The following is a 25,231-nucleotide window of genomic DNA, read 5'->3' as shown; positions in this document are numbered from 1 at the left end:
ATTGGTTTGCCAACCATCGTGCTTCATTACTAGTAGACCATGTTACGGTCCTGGCCATATGTGTTGTTTTTATTTTCTTGTTCTTATAGGTGCCCTGCCTGATTGGCCGGATTGGGGGGCAGTACAGGAAGCTGATTGGTCCATCCTACACTTCCTGGAGTTTTAAAAGTACGGTTCCCAACAGCTAGCGAGGCTCTTTCTGGCATCAGCACCTGTTTGCTGTTCTTGGTTTCCAAACCTTATTTAGCATTTTTGAATTGTTAGGTTTTGTGCCGTGGTTTTGTTTATAAATTGTATATTTTGTAAATAGTATTAAATCTGTAGGGGTGAACTGCCATTTTCTTTGGACTGTTTTCACATTAGGGAGTTAGGGTTAGCGACTGTCTTTTGGTTTGTTTATTTCTATCAGGCTAGCTAGCACTTTCTGTGGGAAATGGCTTATTTTGTTTATTATGTTGGCCTTGGTTCACCCTGAGTTGTAGTGTCATGTTTTGTTTGACACTTTCTTTCGTTTAAAATAAATATCATTCTGTTGGAACATCTCGATCCTGGATTTTGGTTTGGGGATCGGAGAGGGAACATGCTAATTTATCTTTGTATGTTGCACCCTGACCCCCTAGACAGGGGCGTAACAGACCAGTACAGTTATAGTACTTTGTACTTTGCCACATTTATCTTCTTCTTAGCAAGTGTCATGCATTCTGCTTCTCCAGCGTTTTTAAGAGCTGTTGATGATGTCAAATGCAGCTTACGGCCACACCGCTCTCTAAGCGCCCGATCTCGTCCGATCTCGGCAGCCAAATAGAGCCGGGCCTGGTTAGTACTTGGTAGGAAGACCGCCTGGGAATACCAGGTGCTGTAAGCTTTTTTGCTTGGGTTTACGGGCAGCACAAGCTGGTGTTACTGCCTATTTATTCATAGAAATTGTTCTATATTTTCATCAAATTTTGTTCTTTCATTGCTGTTTTGCTACTTTATTGGTTTGTCAACCATCGTGCTTCATTACTAATAGACCATGTTACGGTCCTGGCCATATGTGTTGTTTTTATTTTCTTGTTCTTATAGGTGCCCTGCCTGATTGGCCGGATTGGGGGGCAGTACAGGAAGCTGATTGGTCCATCCTACACTTTCTGGAGTTTTAAAAGTACGGTTCCCAACAGCTAGCGAGGCTCTTTCTGGCAGCAGCACCTGTTTGCTGTTCTTGCTTTCCAAACCTTATTTAGCATTTTTGAATTGTTAGGTTTTGTGCCGTGGTTTTGTTTATAAATTTTATATTTTGTAAATAGTATTAAATCTGTAGGGGTGGACTGCCATTTTCTTTTGATTGTTTTCTCTTGTTTTCACATTAGGGAGTTAGGGTTAGCGACTGTCTTTTGGTTTGTTTATTTCTATCAGGCTAGCTAGCACTTTCTGTGGGAAATGGCTTATTTTGTTTATTATGTTGGCCTTGGTTCGCCCTGAGTTGTAGTGTCATGTTTTGTTTGACACTTTCTTTCGTTTAAAATAAATATCATTCTGTTGGAACATCTCGATCCTGGATTTTGGTTTGGGGATCGGAGAGGGAACATGCTAATTTATCTTTGTATGTTGCACCCTGACCCCCTAGACAGGGGCGTAACAGACCAGTACAGTTATAATACTTTGTACTTTGCCACATTTATCTTCTTCTTAGCAAGTGTCATGCATTCTGCTTCTCCAGCGTTTTTAAGAGCTGTTGATGATGTCAAATGCAGCTTACGGCCACACCGCTCTCTAAGCGCCCGATCTCGTCCGATCTCGGCAGCCAAATAGAGCCGGGCCTGGTTAGTACTTGGTAGGAAGACAGCCTGGGAATACCAGGTGCTGTAAGCTTTTTTGCTTGGGTTTACGGGCAGCACAAGCTGGTGTTACTGCCTATTTATTCATAGAAATTGTTCTATATTTTCATCAAATTTTGTTCTTTCATTGCTGTTTTGCTACTTTATTGGTTTGTCAACCATCGTGCTTCATTACTAGTAGACCATGTTACGGTCCTGGCCATATGTGTTGTTTTTATTTTGTTGTTCTTATAGGTGCCCTGCCTGATTGGCCGGATTTGGGGGAAGTACAGGAAGCTGATTGGTCCATCCTACACTTGCTGGAGTTTTAAAAGTACGGTTCCCAACAGCTAGCGAGGCTCTTTCTGGCAGCAGCACCTGTTTGCTGTTCTTGCTTTCCAAACCTTATTTAGCATTTTTGAATTGTTAGGTTTTGTGCCTTGGTTTTGTTTATAAATTGTATATTTTGTAAATAGTATTAAATCTGTAGGGGTGAACAGCCATTTTCTTTTGATTGTTTTCTCTTGTTTTCACATTAGGGAGTTAGGGTTAGCGACTATCTTTCGGTTTGTTTATTTCTATCAGGCTAGCTAGCACTTTCTGTGGGAAATGGCTTATATTGTTTATAATGTTGGCCTTGGTTCGCCCTGAGTTGTAGTGTCATGTTTTGTTTAACACTTTCTTTCGTTTAAAATAAATATCATTCTGTTGGAACATCTCAATCCTGGATTTTGGTTTGAGGATCGGAGAGGGAACATGCAAATTTATCTTTGTATGTTGCACCCTGACCCCCTAGACAGGGGCGTAACAGACCAGTACAGTTATAGTACTTTGTACTTTGCCACATTTATCTTCTTCTTAGCAAGTGTCATGCATTCTGCTTCTCCAGCGTTTTTAAGAGCTGTTGATGATGTCAAATGCAGCTTACGGCCACACCGCTCTCTAAGCGCCCGATCTTGTCCGATCTCGGCAGCCAAATAGAGCCGGGCCTGGTTAGTACTTGGTAGCAAGACCGCCTGGGAATACCAGGTGCTGTAAGCTTTTTTGCTTGGGTTTACGGGCAGCACAAGCTGGTGTTACTGCCTATTTATTCATAGAAATTGTTCTATATTTTCATCAAATTTTGTTCTTTCATTGCTGTTTTGCTACTTTATTGGTTTGTCAACCATCGTGCTTCATTACTAATAGACCATGTTACGGTCCTGGCCATATGTGTTGTTTTTATTTTCTTGTTCTTATAGGTGCCCTGCCTGATTAGCCGGATTGGGGGGCAGTACAGGAAGCTGATTGGTCCATCCTACACTTCCTGGAGTTTTAAAAGTACAGTTCCCAACAGCTAGCGAGGCTCTTTCTGGCATCAGCACCTGTTTGCTGTTCTTGGTTTCCAAACCTTATTTAGCATTTTTGAATTGTTAGGTTTTGTGCCGTGGTTTTGTTTATAAATTGTATATTTTGTAAATAGTATTAAATCTGTAGGGGTGGACTGCCATTTTCTTTTGATTGTTTTCTCTTGTTTTCACATTAGGGAGTTAGGGTTAGCGACTGTCTTTTGGTTTGTTTATTTCTATCAGGCTAGCTAGCACTTTCTGTGGGAAATGGCTTATTTTGTTTATTATGTTGGCCTTGGTTCACCCTGAGTTGTAGTGTCATGTTTTGTTTGACACTTTCTTTCGTTTAAAATAAATATCATTCTGTTGGAACATCTCGATCCTGGATTTTGGTTTGGGGATCGGAGAGGGAACATGCTAATTTATCTTTGTATGTTTCACCCTGACCCCCTAGACAGGGGCGTAGCAGACCAGTACAGTTATAGTACTTTGTACTTTGCCACATTTATCTTCTTCTTAGCAAGTGTCATGCATTCTGCTTCTCTAGCGTTTTTAAGAGCTGTTGATGATGTCAAATGCAGCTTACGGCCACACCGCTCTCTAAGCGCCCGATCTCGTCCGATCTCGGCAGCCAAATAGAGCCGGGCCTGGTTAGTACTTGGTAGGAAGACCGCCTGGGAATACCAGGTGCTGTAAGCTTTTTTGCTTGGGTTTACGGGCAGCACAAGCTGGTGTTACTGCCTATTTATTCATAGAAATTGTTCTATATTTTCATCAAATTTTGTTCTTTCATTGCTGTTTTGCTACTTTATTGGTTTGCCAACCATCGTGCTTCATTACTAGTAGACCATGTTACGGTCCTGGCCATATGTGTTGTTTTTATTTTCTTGTTCTTATAAGTGCCCTGCCTGATTGGCCGGATTGGGGGGCAGTACAGGAAGCTGATTGGTCCATCCTACACTTCCTGGAGTTTTAAAAGTACGGTTCCCAACAGCTAGCGAGGCTCTTTCTGGCAGCAGCACCTGTTTGCTGTTCTTGCTTTCCAAACCTTATTTAGCATTTTTGAATTGTTAGGTTTTGTGCCGTGGTTTTGTTTATAAATTGTATATTTTGTAAATAGTATTAAATCTGTAGGGGTGGACTGCCATTTTCTTTTGATTGTTTTCTCTTGTTTTCACATTAGGGAGTTAGGGTTAGCGACTATCTTTTGGTTTGTTTATTTCTATCAGGCTAGCTAGCACTTTCTGTGGGAAATGGCTTATTTTGTTTATTATGTTGGCCTTGGTTCGCCCTGAGTTGTAGTGTCATGTTTTGTTTGACACTTTCTTTCGTTTAAAATAAATATCATTCTGTTGGAACATCTCAATCCTGGATTTTGGTTTGAGGATCGGAGAGGGAACATGCAAATTTATCTTTGTATGTTTCACCCTGACCCCCTAGACAGGGGCGTAACAGACCAGTACAGTTATAGTACTTTGTACTTTGCCACATTTATCTTCTTCTTAGCAAGTGTCATGCATTCTGCTTCTCTAGCGTTTTTAAGAGCTGTTGATGATGTCAAATGCAGCTTACGGCCACACCGCTCTCTAAGCGCCCGATCTCGTCCGATCTCGGCAGCCAAATAGAGCCGGGCCTGGTTAGTACTTGGTAGGAAGACCGCCTGGGAATACCAGGTGCTGTAAGCTTTTTTGCTTGGGTTTACGGGCAGCACAAGCTGGTGTTACTGCCTATTTATTCATAGAAATTGTTCTATATTTTCATCAAATTTTGTTCTTTCATTGCTGTTTTGCTACTTTATTGGTTTGCCAACCATCGTGCTTCATTACTAGTAGACCATGTTACGGTCCTGGCCATATGTGTTGTTTTTATTTTCTTGTTCTTATAGGTGCCCTGCCTGATTGGCCGGATTTGGGGGCAGTACAGGAAGCTGATTGGTCCATCCTACACTTCCTGGAGTTTTAAAAGTACGGTTCCCAACAGCTAGCGAGGCTTATTCTGGCATCAGCACCTGTTTGCTGTTCTTGGTTTCCAAACCTTATTTAGCATTTTTGAATTGTTAGGTTTTGTGCCGTGGTTTTGTTTATAAATTGTATATTTTGTAAATAGTATTAAATCTGTAGGGGTGAACTGCCATTTTCTTTGGACTGTTTTCACATTAGGGAGTTAGGGTTAGCGACTGTCTTTTGGTTTGTTTATTTCTATCAGGCTAGCTAGCACTTTCTGTGGGAAATGGCTTATTTTGTTTATTATGTTGGCCTTGGTTCGCCCTGAGTTGTAGTGTCATGTTTTGTTTGACACTTTCTTTCGTTTAAAATAAATATCATTCTGTTGGAACATCTCGATCCTGGATTTTGGTTTGGGGATCGGAGAGGGAACATGCTAATTTATCTTTGTATGTTGCACCCTGACCCCCTAGACAGGGGCGTAACAGACCAGTACAGTTATAGTACTTTGTACTTTGCCACATTTATCTTCTTCTTAGCAAGTGTCATGCATTCTGCTTCTCTAGCGTTTTTAAGAGCTGTTGATGATGTCAAATGCAGCTTACGGCCACACCGCTCTCTAAGCGCCCGATCTCGTCCGATCTCGGCAGCCAAATAGAGCCGGGCCTGGTTAGTACTTGGTAGGAAGACTGCCTGGGAATACCAGGTGCTGTAAGCTTTTTTGCTTGGGTTTACGGGCAGCACAAGCTGGTGTTACTGCCTATTTATTCATAGAAATTGTTCTATATTTTCATCAAATTTTGTTCTTTCATTGCTGTTTTGCTACTTTATTGGTTTGTCAACCATCGTGCTTCATTACTAATAGACCATGTTACGGTCCGGGCCATATGTGTTGTTTTTATTTTCTTGTTCTTATAGGTGCCCTGCCTGATTGGCCGGATTGGGGGGCAGTACAGGAAGCTGATTGGTCCATCCTACACTTCCTGGAGTTTTAAAAGTACGGTTCCCAACAGCTAGCGAAGCTCTTTCTGGCATCAGCACCTGTTTGCTGTTCTTGGTTTCCAAACCTTATTTAGCATTTTTGAATTGTTAGGTTTTGTGCCGTGGTTTTGTTTATAAATTGTATATTTTGTAAATAGTATTAAATCTGTAGGGGTGGACTGCCATTTTCTTTTGATTGTTTTCTCTTGTTTTCACATTAGGGAGTTAGGGTTAGCGACTGTCTTTTGGTTTGGTTATTTCTATCAGGCTAGCTAGCACTTTCTGTGGGAAATGGCTTATTTTGTTTATTATGTTGGCCTTGGTTCGCCCTGAGTTGTAGTGTCATGTTTTGTTTGACACTTTCTTTCGTTTAAAATAAATATCATTCTGTTGGAACATCTCGATCCTGGATTTTGGTTTGGGGATCGGAGAGGGAACATGCTAATTTATCTTTGTATGTTTCACCCTGACCCCCTAGACAGGGGCGTAACAGACCAGTACAGTTATAGTACTTTGTACTTTGCCACATTTATCTTCTTCTTAGCAAGTGTCATGCATTCTGCTTCTCTAGCGTTTTTAAGAGCTGTTGATGATGTCAAATGCAGCTTACGGCCACACCGCTCTCTAAGCGCCCGATCTCGTCCGATCTCGGCAGCCAAATAGAGCCGGGCCTGGTTAGTAACTTGGTAGGAAGACCGCCTGGGAATACCAGGTGCTGTAAGCTTTTTTGCTTGGGTTTACGGGCAGCACAAGCTGGTGTTACTGCCTATTTATTCATAGAAATTGTTCTATATTTTCATCAAATTTTGTTCTTTCATTGCTGTTTTGCTACTTTATTGGTTTGTCAACCATCGTGCTTCATTACTAGTAGACCATGTTACGGTCCTGGCCATATGTGTTGTTTTTATTTTGTTGTTCTTATAGGTGCCCTGCCTGATTGGCCGGATTTGGGGGAAGTACAGGAAGCTGATTGGTCCATCCTACACTTGCTGGAGTTTTAAAAGTACGGTTCCCAACAGCTAGCGAGGCTCTTTCTGGCAGCAGCACCTGTTTGCTGTTCTTGCTTTCCAAACCTTATTTAGCATTTTTGAATTGTTAGGTTTTGTGCCTTGGTTTTGTTTATAAATTGTATATTTTGTAAATAGTATTAAATCTGTAGGGGTGAACAGCCATTTTCTTTTGATTGTTTTCTCTTGTTTTCACATTAGGGAGTTAGGGTTAGCGACTATCTTTCGGTTTGTTTATTTCTATCAGGCTAGCTAGCACTTTCTGTGGGAAATGGCTTATATTGTTTATAATGTTGGCCTTGGTTCGCCCTGAGTTGTAGTGTCATGTTTTGTTTAACACTTTCTTTCGTTTAAAATAAATATCATTCTGTTGGAACATCTCAATCCTGGATTTTGGTTTGAGGATCGGAGAGGGAACATGCAAATTTATCTTTGTATGTTGCACCCTGACCCCCTAGACAGGGGCGTAACAGACCAGTACAGTTATAGTACTTTGTACTTTGCCACATTTATCTTCTTCTTAGCAAGTGTCATGCATTCTGCTTCTCCAGCGTTTTTAAGAGCTGTTGATGATGTCAAATGCAGCTTACGGCCACACCGCTCTCTAAGCGCCCGATCTTGTCCGATCTCGGCAGCCAAATAGAGCCGGGCCTGGTTAGTACTTGGTAGGAAGACCGCCTGGGAATACCAGGTGCTGTAAGCTTTTTTGCTTGGGTTTACGGGCAGCACAAGCTGGTGTTACTGCCTATTTATTCATAGAAATTGTTCTATATTTTCATCAAATTTTGTTCTTTCATTGCTGTTTTGCTACTTTATTGGTTTGTCAACCATCGTGCTTCATTACTAATAGACCATGTTACGGTCCTGGCCATATGTGTTGTTTTTATTTTCTTGTTCTTATAGGTGCCCTGCCTGATTAGCCGGATTGGGGGGCAGTACAGGAAGCTGATTGGTCCATCCTACACTTCCTGGAGTTTTAAAAGTACAGTTCCCAACAGCTAGCGAGGCTCTTTCTGGCATCAGCACCTGTTTGCTGTTCTTGGTTTCCAAACCTTATTTAGCATTTTTGAATTGTTAGGTTTTGTGCCGTGGTTTTGTTTATAAATTGTATATTTTGTAAATAGTATTAAATCTGTAGGGGTGGACTGCCATTTTCTTTTGATTGTTTTCTCTTGTTTTCACATTAGGGAGTTAGGGTTAGCGACTGTCTTTTGGTTTGTTTATTTCTATCAGGCTAGCTAGCACTTTCTGTGGGAAATGGCTTATTTTGTTTATTATGTTGGCCTTGGTTCACCCTGAGTTGTAGTGTCATGTTTTGTTTGACACTTTCTTTCGTTTAAAATAAATATCATTCTGTTGGAACATCTCGATCCTGGATTTTGGTTTGGGGATCGGAGAGGGAACATGCTAATTTATCTTTGTATGTTTCACCCTGACCCCCTAGACAGGGGCGTAGCAGACCAGTACAGTTATAGTACTTTGTACTTTGCCACATTTATCTTCTTCTTAGCAAGTGTCATGCATTCTGCTTCTCTAGCGTTTTTAAGAGCTGTTGATGATGTCAAATGCAGCTTACGGCCACACCGCTCTCTAAGCGCCCGATCTCGTCCGATCTCGGCAGCCAAATAGAGCCGGGCCTGGTTAGTACTTGGTAGGAAGACCGCCTGGGAATACCAGGTGCTGTAAGCTTTTTTGCTTGGGTTTACGGGCAGCACAAGCTGGTGTTACTGCCTATTTATTCATAGAAATTGTTCTATATTTTCATCAAATTTTGTTCTTTCATTGCTGTTTTGCTACTTTATTGGTTTGCCAACCATCGTGCTTCATTACTAGTAGACCATGTTACGGTCCTGGCCATATGTGTTGTTTTTATTTTCTTGTTCTTATAAGTGCCCTGCCTGATTGGCCGGATTGGGGGGCAGTACAGGAAGCTGATTGGTCCATCCTACACTTCCTGGAGTTTTAAAAGTACGGTTCCCAACAGCTAGCGAGGCTCTTTCTGGCAGCAGCACCTGTTTGCTGTTCTTGCTTTCCAAACCTTATTTAGCATTTTTGAATTGTTAGGTTTTGTGCCGTGGTTTTGTTTATAAATTGTATATTTTGTAAATAGTATTAAATCTGTAGGGGTGGACTGCCATTTTCTTTTGATTGTTTTCTCTTGTTTTCACATTAGGGAGTTAGGGTTAGCGACTGTCTTTTGGTTTGTTTATTTCTATCAGGCTAGCTAGCACTTTCTGTGGGAAATGGCTTATTTTGTTTATTATGTTGGCCTTGGTTCGCCCTGAGTTGTAGTGTCATGTTTTGTTTGACACTTTCTTTCGTTTAAAATAAATATCATTCTGTTGGAACATCTCGATCCTGGATTTTGGTTTGGGGATCGGAGAGGGAACATGCTAATTTATCTTTGTATGTTGCACCCTGACCCCCTAGACAGGGGCGTAACAGACCAGTACAGTTATAGTACTTTGTACTTTGCCACATTTATCTTCTTCTTAGCAAGTGTCATGCATTCTGCTTCTCTAGCGTTTTTAAGAGCTGTTGATGATGTCAAATGCAGCTTACGGCCACACCGCTCTCTAAGCGCCCGATCTCGTCCGATCTCGGCAGCCAAATAGAGCCGGGCCTGGTTAGTACTTGGTAGGAAGACTGCCTGGGAATACCAGGTGCTGTAAGCTTTTTTGCTTGGGTTTACGGGCAGCACAAGCTGGTGTTACTGCCTATTTATTCATAGAAATTGTTCTATATTTTCATCAAATTTTGTTCTTTCATTGCTGTTTTGCTACTTTATTGGTTTGTCAACCATCGTGCTTCATTACTAATAGACCATGTTACGGTCCGGGCCATATGTGTTGTTTTTATTTTCTTGTTCTTATAGGTGCCCTGCCTGATTGGCCGGATTGGGGGGCAGTACAGGAAGCTGATTGGTCCATCCTACACTTCCTGGAGTTTTAAAAGTACGGTTCCCAACAGCTAGCGAGGCTCTTTCTGGCATCAGCACCTGTTTGCTGTTCTTGGTTTCCAAACCTTATTTAGCATTTTTGAATTGTTAGGTTTTGTGCCGTGGTTTTGTTTATAAATTGTATATTTTGTAAATAGTATTAAATCTGTAGGGGTGGACTGCCATTTTCTTTTGATTGTTTTCTCTTGTTTTCACATTAGGGAGTTAGGGTTAGCGACTGTCTTTTGGTTTGTTTATTTCTATCAGGCTAGCTAGCACTTTCTGTGGGAAATGGCTTATTTTGTTTATTATGTTGGCCTTGGTTCGCCCTGAGTTGTAGTGTCATGTTTTGTTTGACACTTTCTTTCGTTTAAAATAAATATCATTCTGTTGGAACATCTCGATCCTGGATTTTGGTTTGGGGATCGGAGAGGGAACATGCTAATTTATCTTTGTATGTTTCACCCTGACCCCCTAGACAGGGGCGTAACAGACCAGTACAGTTATAGTACTTTGTACTTTGCCACATTTATCTTCTTCTTAGCAAGTGTCATGCATTCTGCTTCTCTAGCGTTTTTAAGAGCTGTTGATGATGTCAAATGCAGCTTACGGCCACACCGCTCTCTAAGCGCCCGATCTCGTCCGATCTCGGCAGCCAAATAGAGCCGGGCCTGGTTAGTAACTTGGTAGGAAGACCGCCTGGGAATACCAGGTGCTGTAAGCTTTTTTGCTTGGGTTTACGGGCAGCACAAGCTGGTGTTACTGCCTATTTATTCATAGAAATTGTAATATATTTTCATCAAATTTTGTTCTTTCATTGCTGTTTTGCTACTTTATTGGTTTGTCAACCATCGTGCTTCATTACTAATAGACCATGTTACGGTCCGGGCCATATGTGTTGTTTTCATTTTCTTGTTCTTATAGGTGCCCTGCCTGATTGGCCGGATTGGGGGGCAGTACAGGAAGCTGATTGGTCCATCCTACACTTGCTGGAGTTTTAAAAGTACGGTTCCCAACAGCTAGCGAGGCTCTTTCTGGCATCAGCACCTGTTTGCTGTTCTTGGTTTCCAAACCTTATTTAGCATTTTTGAATTGTTAGGTTTTGTGCCGTGGTTTTGTTTATAAATTGTATATTTTATAAATAGTATTAAATCTGTAGGGGTGGACTGCCATTTTCTTTTGATTGTTTTCTCTTGTTTTCACATTAGGGAGTTAGGGTTAGCGACTGTCTTTTGGTTTGTTTATTTCTATCAGGCTAGCTAGCACTTTCTGTGGGAAATGGCTTATTTTGTTTATTATGTTGGCCTTGGTTCGCCCTGAGTTGTAGTGTCATGTTTTGTTTGACACTTTCTTTCGTTTAAAATAAATATCATTCTGTTGGAATATCTCAATCCTGGATTTTGGTTTGGGGATCGGAGAGGGAACATGCAAATTTATCTTTGTATGTTTCACCCTGACCCCCTAGACAGGGGCGTAACAGACCAGTACAGTTATAGTACTTTGTACTTTGCCACATTTATCTTCTTCTTAGCAAGTGTCATGCATTCTGCTTCTCTAGCGTTTTTAAGAGCTGTTGATGATATCAAATGCATGTTACGGCCACACCGCTCTCTAAGCGCCCGATCTCGTCCGATCTCGGCAGCCAAATAGGGCCGGGCCTGGTTAGTACTTGGTAGGAAGACCGCCTGGGAATACCAGGTGCTGTAAGCTTTTTTGCTTGGGTTTACGGGCAGCTCAAGCTGGTGTTACTGCCTATTTATTCATAGAAATTGTTCTATATTTTCATCAAATTTTGTTCTTTCATTGCTGTTTTGCTACTTTATTGGTTTGTCAACCATCGTGCTTCATTACTAGTAGACCATGTTACGGTCCTGGCCATATGTGTTGTTTTTATTTTCTTGTTCTTATATGTGCCGTGCCTGATTGGCCGGATTTGGGGGAAGTACAGGAAGCTGATTGGTCCATCCTACACTTCTTGGAGTTTTAAATGTACGGTTCCCAACAGCTAGCGAGGCTCTTTCTGGCAGCAGCACCTGTTTGCTGTTCTTGGTTTCCAAATCTTATTTAGCATTTTTGAATTGTTAGGTTTTGTGCCGTGGTTTTGTTTATAAATTGTATATTTTGTAAATAGTATTAAATCTGTAGGGGTGGACTGCCATTTTCTTTTGATTGTTTTCTCTTGTTTTCACATTAGGGAGTTAGGGTTAGCGACTGTCTTTTGGTTTGTTTTTTTCTATCAGGCTAGCTAGCGCTTTCTGTGGGAAATGGCTTATTTTGTTTATTATGTTGGCCTTGGTTCGCCCTGAGTTGTAGTGTCATGTTTTGTTTGACACTTTCTTTCGTTTAAAATAAATATCATTCTGTTGGAACATCTCAATCCTGGATTTTGGTTTGGGGATCGGAGAGGGAACATGCAAATTTATCTTTGTATGTTTCACCCTGACCCCCTAGACAGGGGCGTAACAGACCAGTACAGTTATAATACTTTGTACTTTGCCACATTTATCTTCTTCTTAGCAAGTGTCATGCATTCTGCTTCTCCAGCGTTTTTAAGAGCTGTTGATGATGTCAAATGCAGCTTACGGCCACACCGCTCTCTAAGCGCCCGATCTCGTCCGATCTCGGCAGCCAAATAGAGCCGGGCCTGGTTAGTACTTGGTAGGAAGACCGCCTGGGAATACCACGTGCTGTAAGCTTCTTTGCTTGGGTTTACGGGCAGCACAAGCTGGTGTTACTGCCTATTTATTCATAGAAATTGTTCTATATTTTCATCAAATTTTGTTCTTTCATTGCTGTTTTGCTACTTTATTGGTTTGCCAACCATCGTGCTTCATTACTAGTAGACCATGTTACGGTCCTGGCCATATGTGTTGTTTTTATTTTGTTGTTCTTATAGGTGCCCTGCCTGATTGGCCGGATTGGGGGGCAGTACAGGAAGCGGATTGGTCCATCCTACACTTCCTGGAGTTTTAAAAGTACGGTTCCCAACAGCTAGCGAGGCTCTTTCTGGCATCAGCACCTGTTTGCTGTTCTTGGTTTCCAAACCTTATTTAGCATTTTTGAATTGTTAGGTTTTGTGCCGTGGTTTTGTTTATAAATTGTATATTTTGTAAATAGTATTAAATCTGTAGGGGTGAACTGCCATTTTCTTTGGACTGTTTTCACATTAGGGAGTTAGGGTTAGCGACTGTCTTTTGGTTTGTTTATTTCTATCAGGCTAGCTAGCACTTTCTGTGGGAAATGGCTTATTTTGTTTATTATGTTGGCCTTGGTTCGCCCTGAGTTGTAGTGTCATGTTTTGTTTGACACTTTCTTTCGTTTAAAATAAATATCATTCTGTTGGAACATCTCGATCCTGGATTTTGGTTTGGGGATCGGAGATGGAACATGCTAATTTATCTTTGTGTGTTGCACCCTGACCCCCTAGACAGGGGCGTAACAGACCAGTACAGTTATAGTACTTTGTACTTTGCCACATTTATCTTCTTCTTAGCAAGTGTCATGCATTCTGCTTCTCCAGCGTTTTTAAGAGCTGTTGATGATGTCAAATGCAGCTTACGGCCACACCGCTTTCTAAGCGCCCGATCTCGTCCGATCTCGGCAGCCAAATAGAGCCGGGCCTGGTTAGTACTTGGTAGGAAGACCGCCTGGGAATACCAGGTGCTGTAAGCTTTTTTGCTTGGGTTTACGGGCAGCACAAGCTGGTGTTACTGCCTATTTATTCATAGAAATTGTTCTATATTTTCATCAAATTTTGTTCTTTCATTGCTGTTTTGCTACTTTATTGGTTTGTCAACCATCGTGCTTCATTACTAGTAGACCATGTTATGGTCCTGGCCATATGTGATGTTTTTATTTTGTTGTTCTTATAGGTGCCCTGCCTGATTGGCCGGATTTGGGGGAAGTACAGGAAGCTGATTGGTCCATCCTACACTTCCTGGAGTTTTAAAAGTACGGTTCCCAACAGCTAGCGAGGCTCTTTCTGGCAGCAGCACCTGTTTGCTGTTCTTGGTTTCCAAACCTTATTTAGCATTTTTGAATTGTTAGGTTTTGTGCCGTGGTTTTGTTTATAAATTGTATATTTTGTAAATAGTATTAAATCTGTAGGGGTGGACTGCCATTTTCTTTTGATTGTTTTCTCTTGTTTTCACATTAGGGAGTTAGGGTTAGCGACTGTCTTTTGGTTTGTTGATTTCTATCAGGCTAGCTAGCACTTTCTGTGGGAAATGGCTTATTTTGTTTATTATGTTGGCCTTGGTTCGCCCTGAGTTGTAGTGTCATGTTTTGTTTGACACTTTCTTTCGTTTAAAATAAATATCATTCTGTTGGAACATCTCGATCCTGGATTTTGGTTTGGGGATCGGAGAGGGAACATGCTAATTTATCTTTGTATGTTGCACCCTGAGCCCCTAGACAGGGGCGTAACAGACCAGTACAGTTATAGTCCTTTGTACTTTGCCACATTTATCTTCTTCTTAGCAAGTGTCATGCATTCTGCTTCTCCAGCGTTTTTAAGAGCTGTTGATGATGTCAAATGCAGCTTACGGCCACACCGCTCTCTAAGCGCCCGATCTCGTCAGATCTCGGCAGCCAAATAGAGCCGGGCCTGGTTAGTACTTGGTAGGAAGACCGCCTGGGAATACCAGGTGCTGTAAGCTTTTTTGCTTGGGTTTACGGGCAGCACAAGCTGGTGTTACTGCCTATTTATTCATAGAAATTGTTCTATATTTTCATCAAATTTTGTTCTTTCATTGCTGTTTTGCTACTTTATTGGTTTGTCAACCATCGTGCTTCATTACTAGTAGACCATGTTACGGTCCTGGCCATATGTGTTGTTTTTATTTTCTTGTTCTTATACGTGCCCTGCCTGATTGGCCGGATTTGGGGGAAGTACAGGAAGCTGATTGGTCCATCCTACACTTCCTGGAGTTTTAAAAGTACGGTTCCCAACAGCTAGCGAGGCTCTTTCTGGCAGCAGCACCTGTTTGCTGTTCTTGCTTTCCAAACCTTATTTAGCATTTTTGAATTGTTAGGTTTTGTGCCGTGGTTTTGTTTATAAATTATATATTTTGTAAATAGTATTAAATCTGTAGGGGTGGACTGCCATTTTCTTTTGATTGTTTTCTCTTGTTTTCACATTAGGGAGTTAGGGTTAGCGACTGTCTTTTGGTTTGTTTATTTCTATCAGGCTAGCTAGCACTTTCTGTGGGAAATGGCTTATTTTGTTTATTATGTTGGCCTTGGTTCACCCTGAGTTGTAGTGTCATGTTTTGTTTGACACTTTCTTTCGTTTAAAATAAATATCATTCTGTTGGAACATCTCGATCCTGGATTTTGGTTTGAGGATCGGAGAGGGAACATGCTAATTTATCTTTGTATGTTTCACCCTGACCCCCTAGACAGGGGCGTAACAGACCAGTACAGTTATAGTACTTTGTACTTTGCCACATTTATCTTCTTCTTAGCAAGTGTCATGCATTCTGCTTCTCTAGCGTTTTTAAGAGCTGTTGATGATGTCAAATGCAGCTTACGGCCACACCGCTCTCTAAGCGCCCGCTCTCTAAGCGCCCGATCTCGTCCGATCTCGGCAGCCAAATAGAGCCGGGCCTGGTTAGTACTTGGTAGGAAGACCGCCTGGGAATACCAGGTGCTGTAAGCTTTTTTGCTTGGGTTTACGGGCAGCACAAGCTGGTGTTACTGCCTATTTATTCATAGAAATTGTTCTATATTTTCATCAAATTTTGTTCTTTCATTGCTGTTTTGCTACTTTATTGGTTTGCCAACCATCGTGCTTCATTACTAGTAGACCATGTTACGGTCCTGGCCATATGTGTTGTTTTTATTTTCTTGTTCTTATAGGTGCCCTGCCTGATTGGCCGGATTGGGGGGCAGTACAGGAAGATGATTGGTCCATCCTACACTTCCTGGAGTTTTAAAAGTACGGTTCCCAACAGCTAGCGAGGCTCTTTCTGGCATCAGCACCTGTTTGCTGTTCTTGGTTTCCAAACCTTATTTAGCATTTTTGAATTGTTAGGTTTTGTGCCGTGGTTTTGTTTATAAATTGTATATTTTGTAAATAGTATTAAATCTGTAGGGGTGAACTGCCATTTTCTTTGGACTGTTTTCACATTAGGGAGTTAGGGTTAGCGACTGTCTTTTGGTTTGTTTATTTCTATCAGGCTAGCTAGCACTTTCTGTGGGAAATGGCTTATTTTGTTTATTATGTTGGCCTTGGTTCACCCTGAGTTGTAGTGTCATGTTTTGTTTGACACTTTCTTTCGTTTAAAATAAATATCATTCTGTTGGAACATCTCGATCCTGGATTTTGGTTTGGGGATCGGAGAGGGAACATGCTAATTTATCTTTGTATGTTGCACCCTGACCCCCTAGACAGGGGCGTAACAGACCAGTACAGTTATAGTACTTTGTACTTTGCCACATTTATCTTCTTCTTAGCAAGTGTCATGCATTCTGCTTCTCCAGCGTTTTTAAGAGCTGTTGATGATGTCAAATGCAGCTTACGGCCACACCGCTCTCTAAGCGCCCGATCTCGTCCGATCTCGGCAGCCAAATAGAGCCGGGCCTGGTTAGTACTTGGTAGGAAGACCGCCTGGGAATACCAGGTGCTGTAAGCTTTTTTGCTTGGGTTTACGGGCAGCACAAGCTGGTGTTACTGCCTATTTATTCATAGAAATTGTTCTATATTTTCATCAAATTTTGTTCTTTCATTGCTGTTTTGCTACTTTATTGGTTTGTCAACCATCGTGCTTCATTACTAATAGACCATGTTACGGTCCTGGCCATATGTGTTGTTTTTATTTTCTTGTTCTTATAGGTGCCCTGCCTGATTGGCCGGATTGGGGGGCAGTACAGGAAGCTGATTGGTCCATCCTACACTTCCTGGAGTTTTAAAAGTACGGTTCCCAACAGCTAGCGAGGCTCTTTCTGGCAGCAGCACCTGTTTGCTGTTCTTGCTTTCCAAACCTTATTTAGCATTTTTGAATTGTTAGGTTTTGTGCCGTGGTTTTGTTTATAAATTTTATATTTTGTAAATAGTATTAAATCTGTAGGGGTGGACTGCCATTTTCTTTTGATTGTTTTCTCTTGTTTTCAAATTAGGGAGTTAGGGTTAGCGACTGTCTTTTGGTTTGTTTATTTCTATCAGGCTAGCTAGCACTTTCTGTGGGAAATGGCTTATTTTGTTTATTATGTTGGCCTTGGTTCGCCCTGAGTTGTAGTGTCATGTTTTGTTTGACACTTTCTTTCGTTTAAAATAAATATCATTCTGTTGGAACATCTCGATCCTGGATTTTGGTTTGGGGATCGGAGAGGGAACATGCTAATTTATCTTTGTATGTTGCACCCTGACCCCCTAGACAGGGGCGTAACAGACCAGTACAGTTATAATACTTTGTACTTTGCCACATTTATCTTCTTCTTAGCAAGTGTCATGCATTCTGCTTCTCCAGCGTTTTTAAGAGCTGTTGATGATGTCAAATGCAGCTTACGGCCACACCGCTCTCTAAGCGCCCGATCTCGTCCGATCTCGGCAGCCAAATAGAGCCGGGCCTGGTTAGTACTTGGTAGGAAGACCGCCTGGGAATACCAGGTGCTGTAAGCTTTTTTGCTTGGGTTTACGGGCAGCACAAGCTGGTGTTACTGCCTATTTATTCATAGAAATTGTTCTATATTTTCATCAAATTTTGTTCTTTCATTGCTGTTTTGCTACTTTATTGGTTTGCCAACCATCGTGCTTCATTACTAGTAGACCATGTTACGGTCCTGGCCATATGTGTTGTTTTTATTTTCTTGTTCTTATAGGTGCCCTGCCTGATTGGCCGGATTGGGGGGCAGTACAGGAAGCTGATTGGTCCATCCTACACTTCCTGGAGTTTTAAAAGTACGGTTCCCAACAGCTAGCGAGGCTCTTTCTGGCATCAGCACCTGTTTGCTGTTCTTGGTTTCCAAACCTTATTTAGCATTTTTGAATTGTTAGGTTTTGTGCCGTGGTTTTGTTTATAAATTGTATATTTTGTAAATAGTATTAAATCTGTAGGGGTGAACTGCCATTTTCTTTGGACTGTTTTCACATTAGGGAGTTAGGGTTAGCGACTGTCTATTGGTTTGTTTATTTCTATCAGGCTAGCTAGCACTTTCTGTGGGAAATGGCTTATTTTGTTTATTATGTTGGCCTTGGTTCGCCCTGAGTTGTAGTGTCATGTTTTGTTTGACACTTTCTTTCGTTTAAAATAAATATCATTCTGTTGGAACATCTCGATCCTGGATTTTGGTTTGGGGATCGGAGAGGGAACATGCTAATTTATCTTTGTATGTTGCACCCTGAGCCCCTAGACAGGGGCGTAACAGACCAGTACAGTTATAGTACTTTGTACTTTGCCACATTTATCTTCTTCTTAGCAAGTGTCATGCATTCTGCTTCTCCAGCGTTTTTAAGAGCTGTTGATGATGTCAAATGCAGCTTACGGCCACACCGCTCTCTAAGTGCCCGATCTCGTCCGATCTCGGCAGCCAAATAGAGCCGGGCCTGGTTAGTACTTGGTAGGAAGACCGCCTGGGAATACCAGGTGCTGTAAGCTTTTTTGCTTGGGTTTACGGGCAGCACAAGCTGGTGTTACTGCCTATTTATTCATAGAAATTGTTCTATATTTTCATCAAATTTTGTTCTTTCATTGCTGTTTTGCTACTTTATTGGTTTGCCAACCATCGTGCTTCATTACTAGTAGACCATGTTACGGTCCTGGCCATATGTGTTGTTTTTATTTTCTTGTTCTTATAGGTGCCCTGCCAGATTGGCCGGATTTGGGGGAAGTACAGGAAGCTGATTGGTCCATCCTACACTTCCTGGAGTTTTAAAAGTACGGTTCCCAACAGCTAGCGAGGCTCTTTCTGGCAGTAGCACCTGTTTGCTGTTCTTTGTTTCCAAATCTTATTTAGCATTTTTGAATTGTTAGGTTTTGTGCCGTGGTTTTGTTTATAAATTGTATATTTTGTAAATAGTATTAAATCTGTAGGGGTGGACTGCCATTTTCTTTTGATTGTTTTCTCTTGTTTTCACATTAGGGAGTTAGGGTTAGCGACTGTCTTTTGGTTTGTTTTTTTCTATCAGGCTAGCTAGCGCTTTCTGTGGGAAATGGCTTATTTTGTTTATTATGTTGGCCTTGGTTCGCCCTGAGTTGTAGTGTCATGTTTTTTTTGACACTTTCTTTCGTTTAAAATAAATATCATTCTGTTGGAACATCTCAATCCTGGATTTTGGTTTGAGGATCGGAGAGGGAACATGCAAATTTATCTTTGTATGTTTCACCCTGACCACCTAGACAGGGGCGTAACAGACCAGTACAGTTATAGTACTTTGTACTTTGCCACATTTATCTTCTTCTTAGCAAGTGTCATGCATTCTGCTTCTCCAGCGTTTTTAAGAGCTGTTGATGATGTCAAATGCAGCTTACGGCCACACCGCTCTCTAAGCGCCCGATATCGTCCGATCTCGGCAGCCAACCGGGCCTGGTTAGTACTTGGTAGGAAGACCGCCTGGGAATCCCAGGTGCTGTAAGCTTTTTTGCTTGGGTTTACGGGCAGCACAAGCTGGTGTTACTGCCTATTTATTCATAGAAATTGTTCTATATTTTCATCAAATTATGTTCTTTCATTGCTGTTTTGCTTCTTTATTGGTTTGTCAACCATCGTGCTTCATTACTAGTAGACCATGTTACGGTCCTGGCCATATGTGTTGTTTTTATTTTCTTGTTCTTATAGGTGCCCTGCCTGATTGGCCAGATTGGGGGGAAGTAGAGGAAGCTGATTGGTCCATCCTACACTTCCTGGAGTTTTAAAAGTACGGTTCCCAACAGCTAGCGAGGCTCTTTCTGGCAGTAGCACCTGTTTGCTGTTCTTGGTTTCCAAATCTTATTTAGCATTTTTGAATTGTTAGGTTTTGTGCCGTGGTTTTGTTTATAAATTGTATATTTTGTAAATAGTATTAAATCTGTAGGGGTGGACTGCCATTTTCTTTTGATTGTTTTCTCTTGTATTCACATTAGGGAGTTAGGGTTAGCGACTGTCTTTTGGTTTGTTTATTTCTATCAGGCTAGCTAGCACTTTCTGTGGGAAATGCCTTATTTTGTTTATTATGTTGGCCTCGGTTCGCCCTGAGTTGTAGTGTCATGTTTTGTTTAACACTTTCTTTCGTTTAAAATAAATATCATTCTGTTGGAACATCTCGATCCTGGATTTTGGTTTGGGGGTCGGAGATGGAACATGCTAATTTATCTTTGTATGTTGCACCCTGACCCCCTAGACAGGGGCGTAACAGACCAGTACAGTTATAGTACTTTGTACTTTGCCACATTTATCTTCTTCTTAGCAAGTGTCATGCATTCTGCTTTTCCAGCGTTTTTAAGAGCTGTTGATGATGTCAAATGCAGCTTACGGCCACACCGCTCTCTAAGCGCCCGATCTCGTCCGATCTCGGCAGCCAACCGGGCCTGGTTAGTACTTGGTAGGAAGACCGCCTGGGAATCCCAGGTGCTGTAAGCTTTTTTGCTTGGGTTTACGGGCAGCACAAGCTGGTGTTACTGCCTATTTATTCATAGAAATTGTTCTATATTTTCATCAAATTATGTTCTTTCATTGCTGTTTTGCTTCTTTATTGGTTTGTCAACCATCGTGCTTCATTACTAGTAGACCATGTTACGGTCCTGGCCATATGTGTTGTTTTTATTTTCTTGTTCTTATAGGTGCCCTGCCTGATTGGCCAGATTGGGGGGAAGTAGAGGAAGCTGATTGGTCCATCCTACACTTCCTGGAGTTTTTAAAGTACGGTTCCCAACAGCTAGCGAGGCTCTTTCTGGCAGCAGCACCTGTTTCCTGTTCTTGGTTTCCAAACCTTATTTAGCATTTTTGAATTGTTAGGTTTTGTTCCGTGGTTTTATTTATAAATTGTATATTTTGTAAATAGTATTAAATCTGTAGGGGTGGACTGCCATTTTCTTTTGATTGTTTTCTCTTGTTTTCACATTAGGGAGTTAGGGTTAGCGACTGTATTTTGGTTTGTTTATTTCTATCAGGCTAGCTAGCACTTTCTGTGGGAAATGGCTTATTTTGTTTATTATGTTGGCCTTGGTTCGCCCTGAGTTGTAGTGTCATGTTTTGTTTGACACTTTCTTTCGTTTAAAATAAATATCATTCTGTTGGAACATCTCGATCATGGATTTTGGTTTGGGGATCGGAGAGGGAACATGCTAATTTATCTTTGTATGTTGCACCCTGAGCCCCTAGACAGGGGCGTAACAGACCAGTACAGTTATAGTACTTTGTACTTTGCCACATTTATCTTCTTCTTAGCAAGTGTCATGCATTCTGCTTCTCCAGCGTTTTTAAGAGCTGTTGATGATGTCAAATGCAGCTTACGGCCACACCGCTCTCTAAGCGCCCGATCTCGCCCGATCTCGGCAGCCAAATAGAGCCGGGCCTGGTTAGTACTTGGTAGGAAGACCGCCTGGGAATCCCAGGTGCTGTAAGCTTTTTTGCTTGGGTTTACGGGCAGCACAAGCTGGTGTTACTGCCTATTTATTCATAGAAATTGTTCTATATTTTCATCAAATTATGTTCTTTCATTGCTGTTTTGCTTCTTTATTGGTTTGTCAACCATCGTGCTTCATTACTAGTAGACCATGTTACGGTCCTGGCCATATGTGTTGTTTTTATTTTCTTGTTCTTATAGGTGCCCTGCCTGATGGGCCAGATTGGGGGGAAGTAGAGGAAGCTGATTGGTCCATCCTACACTTCCTGGAGTTTTAAAAGTACGGTTCCCAACAGCTAGCGAGGCTCTTTCTGGCAGTAGCACCTGTTTGCTGTTCTTGGTTTCCAAATCTTATTTAGCATTTTTGAATTGTTAGGTTTTGTGCCGTGGTTTTGTTTATAAATTGTATATTTTGTAAATAGTATTAAATCTGTAGGGGTGGACTGCCATTTTCTTTTGATTGTTTTCTCTTGTATTCACATTAGGGAGTTAGGGTTAGCGACTGTCTTTTGGTTTGTTTATTTCTATCAGGCTAGCTAGCACTTTCTGTGGGAAATGCCTTATTTTGTTTATTATGTTGGCCTCGGTTCGCCCTGAGTTGTAGTGTCATGTTTTGTTTAACACTTTCTTTCGTTTAAAATAAATATCATTCTGTTGGAACATCTCGATCCTGGATTTTGGTTTGGGGGTCGGAGATGGAACATGCTAATTTATCTTTGTATGTTGCACCCTGACCCCCTAGACAGGGGCGTAACAGACCAGTACAGTTATAGTACTTTGTACTTTGCCACATTTATCTTCTTCTTAGCAAGTGTCATGCATTCTGCTTTTCCAGCGTTTTTAAGAGCTGTTGATGATGTCAAATGCAGCTTACGGCCACACCGCTCTCTAAGCGCCCGATCTCGTCCGATCTCGGCAGCCAACCGGGCCTGGTTAGTACTTGGTAGGAAGACCGCCTGGGAATCCCAGGTGCTGTAAGCTTTTTTGCTTGGGTTTACGGGCAGCACAAGCTGGTGTTACTGCCTATTTATTCATAGAAATTGTTCTATATTTTCATCAAATTATGTTCTTTCATTGCTGTTTTGCTTCTTTATTGGTTTGTCAACCATCGTGCTTCATTACTAGTAGACCATGTTACGGTCCTGGCCATATGTGTTGTTTTTATTTTCTTGTTCTTATAGGTGCCCTGCCTGATTGGCCAGATTGGGGGGAAGTAGAGGAAGCTGATTGGTCCATCCTACACTTCCTGGAGTTTTTAAAGTACGGTTCCCAACAGCTAGCGAGGCTCTTTCTGGCAGCAGCACCTGTTTCCTGTTCTTGGTTTCCAAACCTTATTTAGCATTTTTGAATTGTTAGGTTTTGTTCCGTGGTTTTATTTATAAATTGTATATTTTGTAAATAGTATTAAATCTGTAGGGGTGGACTGCCATTTTCTTTTGATTGTTTTCTCTTGTTTTCACATTAGGGAGTTAGGGTTAGCGACTGTATTTTGGTTTGTTTATTTCTATCAGGCTAGCTAGCACTTTCTGTGGGAAATGGCTTATTTTGTTTATTATGTTGGCCTTGGTTCGCCCTGAGTTGTAGTGTCATGTTTTGTTTGACACTTTCTTTCGTTTAAAATAAATATCATTCTGTTGGAACATCTCGATCATGGATTTTGGTTTGGGGATCGGAGAGGGAACATGCTAATTTATCTTTGTATGTTGCACCCTGAGCCCCTAGACAGGGGCGTAACAGACCAGTACAGTTATAGTACTTTGTACTTTGCCACATTTATCTTCTTCTTAGCAAGTGTCATGCATTCTGCTTCTCCAGCGTTTTTAAGAGCTGTTGATGATGTCAAATGCAGCTTACGGCCACAACGCTCTCTAAGCGCCCGATCTCGCCCGATCTCGGCAGCCAAATAGAGCCGGGCCTGGTTAGTACTTGGTAGGAAGACCGCCTGGGAATACCAGGTGCTGTAAGCTTTTTTGCTTGGGTTTACGGGCAGCTCAAGCTGGTGTTACTGCCTATTTATTCATAGAAATTGTTCTATATTTTCATCAAATTTTGTTCTTTCATTGCTGTTTTGCTACTTTATTGGTTTGTCAACCATCGTTCTTCATTACTAGTAGACCATGTTACGGTCCTGGCCATATGTGTTGTTTTTATTTTCTTGTTCTTATAGGTGCCCTGCCTGATTGGCCGGATTTGGGGGAAGTACAGGAAGCTGATTGGTCCATCCTACACTTCCTGGAGTTTTAAAAGTACGGTTCCCAACAGCTAGCGAGGCTCTTTCTGGCAGTAGCACCTGTTTGCTGTTCTTGGTTTCCAAATCTTATTTAGCATTTTTGAATTGTTAGGTTTTGTGCCGTGGTTTTGTTTATAAATTGTATATTTTGTAAATAGTATTAAATCTGTAGGGGTGGACTGCCATTTTCTTTTGATTGTTTTCTCTTGTTTTCACATTAGGGAGTTAGGGTTAGCGACTGTCTTTTGGTTTGTTTATTTCTATCAGGCTAGCTAGCGCTTTCTGTGGGAAATGGCTTATTTTGTTTATTATGTTGGCCTTGGTTCGCCCTGAGTTGTAGTGTCATGTTTTGTTTGACACTTTCTTTCGTTTAAAATAAATATCATTCTGTTGGAACATCTCAATCCTGGATTTTGGTTTGAGGATCGGAGAGGGAACATGCAAATTTATCTTTGTATGTTTCACCCTGACCCCCTAGACAGGGGCGTAACAGACCAGTACAGTTATAGTACTTTGTACTTTGCCACATTTATCTTCTTCTTAGCAAGTGTCATGCATTCTGCTTCTCCAGCGTTTTTAAGAGCTGTTGATGATGTCAAATGCAGCTTACGGCCACAACGCTCTCTAAGCGCCCGATCTCGCCCGATCTCGGCAGCCAAATAGAGCCGGGCCTGGTTAGTACTTGGTAGGAAGACCGCCTGGGAATACCAGGTGCTGTAAGCTTTTTTGCTTGAGTTTACGGGCAGCTCAAGCTGGTGTTACTGCCTATTTATTCATAGAAATTGTTCTATATTTTCATCAAATTTTGTTCTTTCATTGCTGTTTTGCTACTTTATTGGTTTGTCAACCATCGTTCTTCATTACTAGTAGACCATGTTACGGTCCTGGCCATATGTGTTGTTTTTATTTTCTTGTTCTTATAGGTGCCCTGCCTGATTGGCCGGATTTGGGGGAAGTACAGGAAGCTGATTGGTCCATCCTACACTTCCTGGAGTTTTAAAAGTACGGTTCCCAACAGCTAGCGAGGCTCTTTCTGGCAGTAGCACCTGTTTGCTGTTCTTGGTTTCCAAATCTTATTTAGCATTTTTGAATTGTTAGGTTTTGTGCCGTGGTTTTGTTTATAAATTGTATATTTTGTAAATAGTATTAAATCTGTAGGGGTGGACTGCCATTTTCTTTTGATTGTTTTCTCTTGTATTCACATTAGGGAGTTAGGGTTAGCGACTGTCTTTTGGTTTGTTTATTTCTATCAGGCTAGCTAGTACTTTCTGTGGGAAATGCCTTATTTTGTTTATTATGTTGGCCTCGGTTCGCCCTGAGTTGTAGTGTCATGTTTTGTTTGACACTTTCTTTCGTTTAAAATAAATATCATTCTGTTGGAACATCTCGATCCTGGATTTTGGTTTGGGGGTCGGAGATGGAACATGCTAATTTATCTTTGTATGTTGCACCCTGACCCCCTAGAC

The 25,231-nt window shown here is 41.4% G+C and overlaps 24 pseudogenes; all 24 read left to right on the top strand.

The window, feature by feature from the left end:
* The first annotated feature begins 746 nt into the window (after positions 1 to 746).
* LOC137118806 (5S ribosomal RNA) lies at positions 747 to 865 on the top strand (annotated as a pseudogene).
* Positions 866 to 1,732: 867 nt separating this feature from the next.
* Positions 1,733 to 1,851, top strand: LOC137118638 (5S ribosomal RNA; annotated as a pseudogene).
* Positions 1,852 to 2,718: 867 nt separating this feature from the next.
* Positions 2,719 to 2,837, top strand: LOC137118733 (5S ribosomal RNA; annotated as a pseudogene).
* Positions 2,838 to 3,704: 867 nt separating this feature from the next.
* On the top strand, positions 3,705 to 3,823 carry LOC137118797 (5S ribosomal RNA; annotated as a pseudogene).
* Positions 3,824 to 4,690: 867 nt separating this feature from the next.
* Positions 4,691 to 4,809, top strand: LOC137118786 (5S ribosomal RNA; annotated as a pseudogene).
* Positions 4,810 to 5,666: 857 nt separating this feature from the next.
* Positions 5,667 to 5,785, top strand: LOC137118569 (5S ribosomal RNA; annotated as a pseudogene).
* Positions 5,786 to 6,652: 867 nt separating this feature from the next.
* LOC137118683 (5S ribosomal RNA) lies at positions 6,653 to 6,772 on the top strand (annotated as a pseudogene).
* Positions 6,773 to 7,639: 867 nt separating this feature from the next.
* On the top strand, positions 7,640 to 7,758 carry LOC137118593 (5S ribosomal RNA; annotated as a pseudogene).
* An 867-nt stretch (positions 7,759 to 8,625) lies between these two features.
* Positions 8,626 to 8,744, top strand: LOC137118775 (5S ribosomal RNA; annotated as a pseudogene).
* An 867-nt stretch (positions 8,745 to 9,611) lies between these two features.
* LOC137118568 (5S ribosomal RNA) lies at positions 9,612 to 9,730 on the top strand (annotated as a pseudogene).
* An 867-nt stretch (positions 9,731 to 10,597) lies between these two features.
* LOC137118682 (5S ribosomal RNA) lies at positions 10,598 to 10,717 on the top strand (annotated as a pseudogene).
* An 867-nt stretch (positions 10,718 to 11,584) lies between these two features.
* LOC137118644 (5S ribosomal RNA) lies at positions 11,585 to 11,703 on the top strand (annotated as a pseudogene).
* An 867-nt stretch (positions 11,704 to 12,570) lies between these two features.
* LOC137118613 (5S ribosomal RNA) lies at positions 12,571 to 12,689 on the top strand (annotated as a pseudogene).
* Positions 12,690 to 13,546: 857 nt separating this feature from the next.
* Positions 13,547 to 13,665, top strand: LOC137118549 (5S ribosomal RNA; annotated as a pseudogene).
* Positions 13,666 to 14,532: 867 nt separating this feature from the next.
* LOC137118516 (5S ribosomal RNA) lies at positions 14,533 to 14,651 on the top strand (annotated as a pseudogene).
* An 867-nt stretch (positions 14,652 to 15,518) lies between these two features.
* On the top strand, positions 15,519 to 15,652 carry LOC137118745 (5S ribosomal RNA; annotated as a pseudogene).
* Positions 15,653 to 16,509: 857 nt separating this feature from the next.
* On the top strand, positions 16,510 to 16,628 carry LOC137118764 (5S ribosomal RNA; annotated as a pseudogene).
* Positions 16,629 to 17,495: 867 nt separating this feature from the next.
* On the top strand, positions 17,496 to 17,614 carry LOC137118753 (5S ribosomal RNA; annotated as a pseudogene).
* Positions 17,615 to 18,471: 857 nt separating this feature from the next.
* Positions 18,472 to 18,590, top strand: LOC137118555 (5S ribosomal RNA; annotated as a pseudogene).
* Positions 18,591 to 20,437: 1,847 nt separating this feature from the next.
* LOC137118802 (5S ribosomal RNA) lies at positions 20,438 to 20,550 on the top strand (annotated as a pseudogene).
* An 867-nt stretch (positions 20,551 to 21,417) lies between these two features.
* On the top strand, positions 21,418 to 21,536 carry LOC137118605 (5S ribosomal RNA; annotated as a pseudogene).
* An 867-nt stretch (positions 21,537 to 22,403) lies between these two features.
* LOC137118801 (5S ribosomal RNA) lies at positions 22,404 to 22,516 on the top strand (annotated as a pseudogene).
* Positions 22,517 to 23,383: 867 nt separating this feature from the next.
* Positions 23,384 to 23,502, top strand: LOC137118716 (5S ribosomal RNA; annotated as a pseudogene).
* An 867-nt stretch (positions 23,503 to 24,369) lies between these two features.
* On the top strand, positions 24,370 to 24,488 carry LOC137118715 (5S ribosomal RNA; annotated as a pseudogene).
* Positions 24,489 to 25,231: the final 743 nt, after the last annotated feature.

This window comes from Channa argus, unplaced genomic scaffold (genome assembly GCF_033026475.1).
Source record: "Channa argus isolate prfri unplaced genomic scaffold, Channa argus male v1.0 Contig041, whole genome shotgun sequence".
In the NCBI taxonomy this organism is placed as follows: Eukaryota; Metazoa; Chordata; class Actinopteri; order Anabantiformes; family Channidae; genus Channa; species Channa argus.
The sequence above is the reverse complement of the archived record's forward strand: the minus strand, read 5'-3'. Positions and strand labels throughout refer to the sequence as shown.